The sequence below is a fragment of the Bombus flavifrons genome, chromosome 1 (assembly GCF_040668555.2).
Source record: "Bombus flavifrons isolate JBK064 chromosome 1, iyBomFlav1_principal, whole genome shotgun sequence".
Lineage (NCBI taxonomy): Eukaryota > Metazoa > Arthropoda > Insecta > Hymenoptera > Apidae > Bombus > Bombus flavifrons.
Genome location: NC_138442.1, coordinates 19,068,239 through 19,078,824, shown reverse-complemented (window position 1 = coordinate 19,078,824; position 10,586 = coordinate 19,068,239). Strand labels below are relative to the sequence as shown.

The 10,586-nt window shown below is 37.6% G+C and overlaps 1 non-coding gene across 1 annotated transcript; it reads left to right on the top strand.

Annotated features, from left to right (window-relative positions):
• Positions 1 to 3,677: 3,677 nt before the first annotated feature.
• Positions 3,678 to 3,796, top strand: LOC138186626 (5S ribosomal RNA). The gene has a single exon (XR_011174947.1). It is a non-coding gene; the product is annotated as a 5S ribosomal RNA (ribosomal RNA).
• The last annotated feature ends 6,790 nt before the right edge of the window (positions 3,797 to 10,586 follow it).

The window sequence follows — 10,586 nt, the reverse complement described above, 5'->3', positions numbered from 1 at the left end:
TACCATGGTGGAAGTTCCACGAAGGGAAATATTAGGGTGCAGAATCGCGAATACACAAGCTAAGAGGGATGACCCTGGGGGAAGGTTAGTCGGTGTTATTGATTCTAATGATATTTTCGCGCCAAGGGCGATAACAGGATGTAATTGATATCCCATAAGACGGGAAACGTTTATGCGTTCTTCTTTCCATCAATATCCATCCTATTTTTGTCAAAAATTATTTCCTCTTTGTTTTCACATAAAATGCTGAAAATTTAATTCATATTCAATATGAATTTATATCAATAGTATTTATTGTTTGTATATTCGAAAAATATAAGTTGTACATATATACCCATACATATAATCCTCTTTTATTACACTTTGACAAATAAAATTAACCAGTAATATTAACAATTTATAAATTGCAATGGGGCTTGATTATCATAATTTATAATAAGAAACGTATATAAATTGAAGACAATACCATGAGAGTTCTCTTTATTCTATTTTAAAATTCCATGTAATATTGATTTTTATAATTAATTCGTTGCGATACAGTACGAAAGACAGTGTTATCGTATAATTCCTCATTAAACAACGTTTTAATAAAATACTTGTACACTTTTCCTTAAATAACATTTTACTCTTGTTATTACCTATAACACTGACTCCGGTAAAATTTATACGAATTTATGAGAACCTTCAGATACTCCGTATATCGCATAATATATTAGTATAACTATTAATAACAATCTGATCATATTTCAGTTATATGTTAATAGAAGAGTTTCTATTTATCTATAAAACCATACTGACCCTAAAAATTTGTTTAACCTGCACATCACCTATTTGTTACCAATGACCATTTATTTTGGCAAATTGTTACACGCTTCCAATAATATAATCCTTGCTTACAGTAAATCACGGCGCAGCAACGCGTTCTTCTGCACCGTCGGTATAATAACTTTCTTTGACAGGGCAAATTGTACCTTCAGTTTCAGCCTGGAAAATAGAGCCATACGTCTTCATAGCCCGGGTAATGGGGTAATGGTACACGCGGAGAACGAACAGCATTCCGCTTCGAAGAAAATACAGAGCCCCGCGTAACCGTCTAGATTATCTGCTTCTGTAAAATATTGAATTTTCACGTGGAATATACGCGCGAATAAGCGACGATCCGCGTGTGCACGCCGCGGAAAGCTCTCCTCGCTGTCTCTCCGACAGCATTTAATGGGCGCAATTCAATTGTGCGGCACGGATCGAATAAACAAGTCCAACGAGCATTAAATAACCGGCCCTATTTGGCGTAGCGAATTGTTGCTGCCAAGTTAGGAACGCTACGTAAGGTTATACCGCCTCGCGCATACTAGGAATAACGAACGTTCCCGGACTCCGAAAGGGATCCACGATTGGCGTGCTTAAATCCGTGATTGTGAGCTGCTTTCCGTGACTTTCGAACGTGTACGAAGATTTAGTTGAAGCTGAATTAGAGTGATGGAAGGATAGGGTTGATGGCGTGTTCACGATGTACAGCTTGGTACATACGATCCTAAAATATATTTTTCGCTATACGTATCGTATAGCGTAACTGATTCGTTTTTATCGAAGTTGATATTTGATAAGAAAGTTAAATATTGGATAAAGTACAGCGAGATGTCTAGTTTTGTAGATATATACAATGACATTTGAAAGTATAGTCTCGTAGTTGCTATCAGGGTGTGATATTAAAAATATGCATTAGATATAGGTATTCCATTGAAAAGATAAATTCTATTTTGATTTCTATTTGTATTACTGTTTCTAATCATTGTGTACTCATCTACGTCCAATGCTGTCACTCTCCATTTTTGAATACTCCGAATACTCTACTACTGAACTCTATTCGTTCCTGAATAAAAAACAAGTTATTATCGTCGCTCGAAAATTACACTAATTTATGTTTCACCAATATATATTATATATATTCACCAATTTCGCATTATCCTTACAGAAATCATCGGCCAAGCCGCTATTTCTCTAAACGCACACAGAGTTAACACCATTAACATGTACGCTCGACGAAAATCCCAATAATTCCTTTCTTGTCCCGCTATCGTATAGTATTCGATCGTCAGGTTCGCAAGAAATCGGCGAATAAATCTACCGGTTAAATGAGCCGCCCTATTTGGCCTTGCAAATTGTCAGCGTTCGCGTAGGAACGGGAAACAAGGTGCAAGGAATGATATCCGCTCCCGCAGGCTAGGTACAACGGCTATTAATCCGATCCTCCAGGCGGCTACATAAATGGTCGACGTTCTATCCAATGACGTTTCTATGGACGTGCGGTAAACCATACCGCGTCATAGTCGTCTTTGCCACTGGAGTTTTTACTTTTCTCGAATTGATGCAGTGGCCGCCTGTGTCGCACATTGTCGAGCTGGGACCACCGCTTTGTATGCATATGTAAACGCGGTTTACTCGTAGAAATTGCCGACCATTGTACCAGGTGTCAGCCGAATCGCGCGTGGATATTTTTTTAGGTTCGGAAGCCCGCGTTTCACACGCACGCGTGTTATGTTTCTCCTGATCGAGCTTACGTGGAAACTGTAAGGATTTGTTTCAGGAGAAACAGAATTTTAACTATGGTCACAACGATCAAATTTGTATACCTGGATTATTAATTTATGATCTATTCAATTGGCTTCTTCTTGGATCTTCTTCGCTAGATCGTTCTACTGAACTATTCGACTAAATTTTCGTGTGACACACGATCGGTTACTAAATTACTCGACTAAATTACTGGGCGCGTCTGAATTGGTGTTTAAAGATAATTCAAAGTCCAGTGGTAACCTTTCACAAGATCAGAGTGTAAATATGTAGCGTGTCCAATTAGGCTACCCTAACAGGATCACGTATCCTCAAGTAGGCCCTGACTGTTTTCTCTTCGACGTGCGCTCAGTTGCGACTCAGGCGTCTTATCGAAAGCTATAACTGTTAACGTTCAGCTATAATAAAGATTATTATCTACGATTGTTATGATTGTGAATGATTGTTCTTTGGTATCCTTCATATGGATCGATCAATTCTGGATACATATTTCGTTGTTTCTTTTCGTCATTCGGTGATATGGTCCAATTCGTAAATGTGAGATTTTCAATCAATAATAACAATTTGTATATTCCATCTTCGTGATTGTATAGAGGAAGATGGATCTACAAGTACGTTTTTAAAAGATGTGAACTAATTTCCACTGCTTAGAATCAGCAAAGGGAGAGATATATTCACGTATCGACTCTAATTGCTAACCTTAATCTGGATTTCGCGACGTTTAATTTAAGAAAATGTTTATTCGACTGTCTCGGAGTTCATAAGAAAAGAAATAGATGGATTGTGAAAGAAATTATACAATTGTTGAAATAAACTTGCACTGAAATTATTCTTCTTTCTTTGATATACGAGATGGCTGAAACGAGGGTGAATGTTATTTGAATTGGGAGAAGCTATTTGTTTCAAGATTGGAGGAATTGGTATAAGCAAAAAGTATATTTTTAGTGTTTAAATATTGATTTTAGGTACATAGTAGACGAGAAATATTTTATTCTTCACTTTTTATTTATAATAAAGATTGTGAAAAGTTTATTATGATTTTCTATATCTTTTATTAAAAAGTACGTAAATAATTATCCAGAAATAGAGGTAATACTCCTAGTATTACAGCCAACGGCCATACCACACAAGGTCCACTGGTTCTCGTCTGATCACCAAAGTTAAGTTGTGTTGGGCATGGATAGTACTTGGATGGGTGACCGCTTGGGAATTCCATGTGCTGTTGGCTTCTTTTTTTTTTTTAGTCTTTCTTATATTTTCTATATTATTTCAAGATGATTCTTCCATTAGATCTTAATAACTACGAATTTTTAATATTAATTCTCGATAATTTTTCACATTTTCCATATTACGTACACTCCGCGCATTTCTCATCCTTAAATTTCCTATAAATGCATAACCCAATCTACCTATCAGTTGCCAATCTCGAGAACTAGAATTCTTCGAATTTATCGAGTTCATTGAACAATGAGATACAAATGAGATCGTCTCACACTTCTCAAACTCCACAATAATTCGCCACGCAATTAAAGACAACCTTCAACAATCTAACAACTCGATCGCGTCAATTCGACGAAAATGGTGCTCGCAGAAGATCATCGGGATCGATAGTCGAAGTTGGTAAAGGTGTTGAAACGAGTTATGACGAATCGATCCATTAAGGGCAGCGGCCATCGGAATAGGGAGCTGCCAGATGACGATGATGATGACGATGGTGAAAGCTTCGGATGATAGCGGCACGGCACCACGCCGTGCCCCGCAGGATATCACCTCGATATCCCGTTGCGAGCAGACGGTTGGAATAATTCGTAGGCTTTTTCGACTCTTGTTCTCGAGCGGGGGCGTACTGGCACCTTTCTTTTACTTAGGTCGATTCTTCCCAGCTCGTGGGAGTCGCTCCAAAATACACTAACGTTCGACGTTTCTCCGTTTTCCTTTGCCTATTCGTATAAAAATGGATACTCCTGCGAAACATGTTTCGCGAGATCGTTTTATTGGTGTGTATTTCTAACGATTATTGTCATGGTTAACTGTGCTTTCTTATATGGCCGTGTAAAGAATATGTTTTGCACAAGGAAAGAGTGGTGAATTTTTTTTATTATAGTGAATTTCGAGTGATCGCTTTGCCGAATATGAAAGCTTTGAGATAGGTTTTTTAGAGTTATTTTAATCTAACGAATTGTTAGTTAATGGATGATATTAAATTTTATGTTATGCTATGTTATATTAAATTTGTTTTGTTTCAGTTTATTTTTTCTTATGCTTGATAAAGTTGCGACGCTATTTTCTTCAGTTTTTATTCTTTTCATTTTTTATATCATTGTATCTTATTATATGAAAGATATTCGCGAATATGGTGATTGTACACGTATATAAAAATACCAGAAAATATTTTATCGCGTATAATTGCACGTATCGTACCAGCGTGTTAATAAGATTTTCGTAAAATCTGTTCATGGCGCGCACACGTGACACGTACTTATACAACATATTTGCTTATACAAAATCATTAATTCTTCGCGTGTCTTATTGATCTACTTATTGCAGTTATTAATATTCTGCAGTTTCTCGATTAATTCCTAAGTATTTCAAACAAATCATTCTTATGAATTTATCTATATATATGTATCGCAATTATTAATTTCCAGGAGTTTAACGCAAATTATTTCTGTTACATTTTAAATTAGTGCAGAATTGTGTACAACATTAAATTTTAATTTATTTTTCCCTCTTTCATTGTCCACGTATGACATCAAATAGCCAACTGCATTTTTATTCAGAAATACAGTATGGAGCAATTATCGAAGGAAATATAAACGTTCCTTGACGTGCGTAAGTACTCTTTTCCAATTCACAATCTATTTTCATATTATTACGCTTGCGGTAACATTCAGCCACGAGTTCAATTACTCCGTGAACGCGCTCATCGAACACGAGTAATAACAAGGAGAGCGACTTTAATTTTTGATCGCGCACCGTAATTTTCCCCTATCACCTTTTGCATTCTCGTAACACATTCCTCTCCCTGCACTTGTATCAGCTTTCCTTCGTTAATGATATCCCTAATTGACGATGCAGCGAGGTACCGCTGTCATCTGTTTGTTAATATCGTTCCATCATCTGTCGTGTATTTTTCCTTCCTTTCTTTATTTCGATCTTTCTTTTTTTCTCCATTTCGAACTGTTTTCTTTTGTCGCTGTTTGACAGCGTAATTACAGTAATACGTGCGTGCACGATGACGTCGGCGATGATGATGATGATGATGATGATGATGAAAACGTTATCAAGGAAGTTATTGAAATAATTATATTTTCATAAAAGTTACTTCGACAGTCTCCGAACGGTTGGTGCAACAGGCTCGATGGACGAACCAGTCAAGTCTGCAATTTATGCTACAGAGATTTTTGTTCGATTCAACGACGTAATGATTCCGCGTTGATGCTAGGCTTACGCTTTTGCACTCTTCGTTTTGTAGTAGTTAATTCAACGTTAGATATATGCGAGGTATTCGCCTTTCTATTAGGATGGACTTCAACGAGATTTGAATATGACGTTAGATGGCTAAGTAGATACTCCTTAGTAATTATTAGAGTTCGATTATGTAGTTTGAAGGAAAATAAAATCGTTTTGTATAAATATACAAATGTGATACAATCGTTGGTACAATAATCGAATTAAAGAGAAATGGATTAGAAATTTTCCTGCAATTTTCTCTGACTGTTTGTTATAAGTTATAAAATTATAAAAAGTAGCGAATCTAAAGCATGGAAAAATGTATGTTAATTACAATACGCCCTTAATATTCTTTCATGTAATATCACACCGTGGGACAACGTTACACTAACGCCATGCGAGTGTTAATTGTTAATGTATAATATACATGCGTGTTTAGCTATTTATCTATCTGCGCATTGTTTTAATTATTTACTACCTTTTTACTCTTCAAATATTCGGAGTTATTGGATTTTCCTACAAATATAAGAAAAATTATACGTATTGTTATTCTTCGCATAAAAATTAAGTTAAAAACTAGTCATCTCTCATAGCGTTACGAATGAATAACATTAAACAAATATTTTTATAAAGTGAAATATTTAATCTTCGCTGAGACAATCTCAGTGAGACTTACTAATTGCAAATATACTGTTCAATTAAAACTTCTAAATTTGTTTAATCCACGTAAATAAATTAGCCCAAGAAATCGCCAATCGCGTTAGATACTTATACTTGTCAAATAATTTCTAATTTTCAACGACATAAAAAACGTTAAGATGATCGGGTTTATGATTCAGACCTCGGAGAAGGTTATTTTTGATAACGCATTAATTAATATTTTTATGCTGTAGTCGACCATTCAAGTCAGGAGCCTAAAAATTATTTTATGGGCGAGAAGGGTCTGCATCTTTGATGGCCATGTGAACTGTTAGGACCTGGCATCTGCACACTTAACAGCGATAGACGTATCGTAAACTCATGACACCGTGCTCGAACAATTCGTGGACGTGGGATCTGCTGACTTGACTGCTCCTCCTTGGCGCTAGTCCTTTCACGTTTGGCGTTGACCTGCGTCACCATTTTACTAATCTGCCAGTCATTATATTATACGGGACGTTCTTAAAAGCACAATCTAGAGTTTTAGATGTTTATTGATTTATTATAAGTGCTATCATTTATCGTAATTTGATATAAATTAATGCGAGGATTAGTTTGATGCATTTCATTTTATATAGTTATTGACTATTGAATATTCGACATTTTATATGCGTCAATTACATGTATATATTATTCTTATCTTGCAATTTATTATTAGAACGGTACACACCTGCTGACGCATAAAGTATCGAATATTCAATGCCAAATAATTCACTATTATAAGTGATACATACATACAATTGACGCAAAACATTATATTATAATGACTCTTTAATTGAGGATTTCCAAAACTGGAGAGACTGAATAATCCCAATTGGAGGTCACAGATGGAAACCGTGATACGTAATATTGCTCATGTTTCATAGAAAAGCAATTTTACAATTCCACGTGTTGTCAATCAATTTTACATCGATATTATTGTTCCCTTTGTTCTTAAGATTAAATATATGTTTTTATCATTTCCTTGAACATTTAAGAAATATTAATAACGTTACTTATATAGACTAACGTTAATTAAACTAAAGTAACATAACAATTAAACTAATATTATTCGTTTCTTACAAAACATTTATCACATATTTTCAATTCTACGATCCCCAACTATTTCATATCAAAATACATCTTTTCAGCTACCGACTAAGACAAAGGTCGATTCCTATTGTATCTTTGCCGCATGATCTTCGATCAAAATTCTACGATATCAAAAATCGTTATCCTTCGGAAAGATCCACTACCTTTCAACACAAACTCATTCGTTGTACAAAACAACCTATATCAGAAATTACACAACGAAAGATGTAATATGCATCGAGTCAAACCACCGACACTGTCCCACGACGAAGTGGAAGAGGATCGGAACACCTCAGAAACCACGCCATCCTAAATCCATTGAAACGCCCAGTCAGGCGACGTCTCTTAAAAGGGAACGTTTCGTTCCCGTTTTCTCGACAGTTTCCGACGGGATCGGTATTTACGGCGTCGTAGCATCGGTCCCGGTCACGTGGCCTATCCTGCGGCGCGGCTTTCTCTACGTCGTAGCCGACGACGCGTCAGGTGGTTCTGTTCTCCGTTTCCCACGGACTTCAGCCTTTATTATATCATTCGATCACAATGCACACCGAAACGTCTCCTTGGTGGATCGAGCGTGGAGAAGCGACGCACCTGCAGCCGGCTGCAGAACTCGGCTTGCGCCATGCAATAATATTAACAACGGAGGTAGAGAGAGAGAGAGAGAGAGAGAGAGAGAGAGAGAGAAAGAGAGAGAGAGAGAGAGAATACACACAGAATGTGGCAGCCGTGTACACCAACGTTACCACCGGCGCGGTGTGTGCATCGAACGACGTATAGGTACGTGTCTCGTCGCGATTCTTCCTCGTGATAGATGCACCGCGATTCAGGTCAGTTTCTGTTTCGAAAGAACGGAGAAAGGTGTTTTGAGAGGCAGAGGGGAACAGGTCTCGACGAACAGTAATAACGGTGAAACGGTGATACTGTTCTGGTGACAGTCTGTTTCCAGCATGAGCTCATTGAGTTACATCGCCGCAGATGGAAGGATATGATCAACCCTTTCCGGTTGCAGCAGGTTTTCAACGAGCTGACTGGTTCTCAGGGTTTAAGATTCTGAGGGGAAGGGAAGAATATTGAAATAACGATGTCGCGTGATTTTGATGTCTATGTTCTGATACGATATTTTATTTATTATTTACAAGAAGAAGTTGTATTCCTAGAAAATAAACAGGTTCAATTTATATCGAATATTCATATCCATGGGTACATGCATAGATAGATAATGTACAAGCATACATACCTATGCGTATAAAAAGACACCCTAACTTATTAAAATTCACGAAGAAAAATATCGATTAAAATTTGTTTGTCGTCGACCTAGAACTTAACAAGTAAACCAAACGAAATTTTGCAAGTGCAGTTTCAAAAATATTGTAACAAATATACAAGAATCAATCACCACGTAGGAAACTCCAACTCTACATCATACTCGAGACCACCACCCGTACTCCAGGAAGAAAAATTCTAAATTCTTATTTTCCACCGAACCGCCATAAATCTCAACGAGCCATCCGCCTCTGGGTCTCACATTTCCAGCCCTTCCTCTTCTTGTACGTCCATCGTTCGCCATCAATTTCCTATTCATCCTGCCAACAGAAAACTCCTCGGTTAAAAATCGTGCAGGTTCTCAAGCACGATAATTTTCCGTCGAACCAGCGACACCGGTCTCGGCGTCCACACGACGAGGAAAAAAAAAAGCTCGCGTCATTAGGCGGACCTCGCGATGCATAGGATCGCGAAAATCATGAGGAAGTTGCCGGATAAATCTCTCCGTGCGGCCTTGGGGGATCGTTTTGTAACGTGAGACCGACGCGGCCACGGCGTGTTCACCCTTCGTCGGCAATTTATCAACTTCTTGCGATAGACCGCATTAATAATGGGATTTATCGGCCGATATCGATCGATCCTCCGCGACCGGGTAAACCTATATCATCGTGATCTGGAACCGGTTGCTCCTGGACTCGTCGGAGCTGTACAACGATACCGTGAGCTAGGAATTTATCACACGCGATCCTGATCGCGCGGCCATTTGTCACCGTGACCTAGCTCGATTTGGCCGGCCGCAAAACTGCGATCGACGATCGCGTTGTAGATCGACTATTACCGGGTAACGCACATGGAAATGATTCTTCGCCTATCGGGCTTTTCAGCCTGCGATTGTTGCTTGCTATCGATGATTTTGATTGTCAAGCTTTGGAATTGTTAGGCTTCGAGTGACGCAACCATACGGTACTGGTACGTGTATGACCATCGATGTCGATCGTTTGGAAAGTATCGTGTAAAGTGAATCGAGTGCAAGTTGTGCGGTTGATTCTCAGGGAATGTAATTTTTGACTAATTGTGGGTTTGAATAATCTCGCGATATATATAATTAATATAAATTGATGGGGAAGTAATAACGAAGTGTAAAATGAGTTTCTTTAAAGCAAACAATTCTGAGTAGTTGTGAACATTTCGTTTCTTGATTCAATGGAAAAAAGCAGTAAAATAATATATTATCTTGCTAGGAAAGCCAATAATATACTTGGTAATATACAACCTTTAGTAATGAATGTAACAAGTACTAAAAGTTCAGGTCAATTTGCCACAAATTGGCTGTTTAAGAAATTCTTCCTTTCTCTATAATTGGGCAGTAGTTGAGGATAGAGTTGAGGATTTTGGTGATGTGAAATAGAACCTTATAGATTTTGTACTCCTATGATCGTGAAGAGTATAGTATAGCGATGAAATTGTACGAATATTTGTCACTGTATGGAAGAGAATGTTGTGTTATCCATGATTGTTTCGCAGCTGAAAAG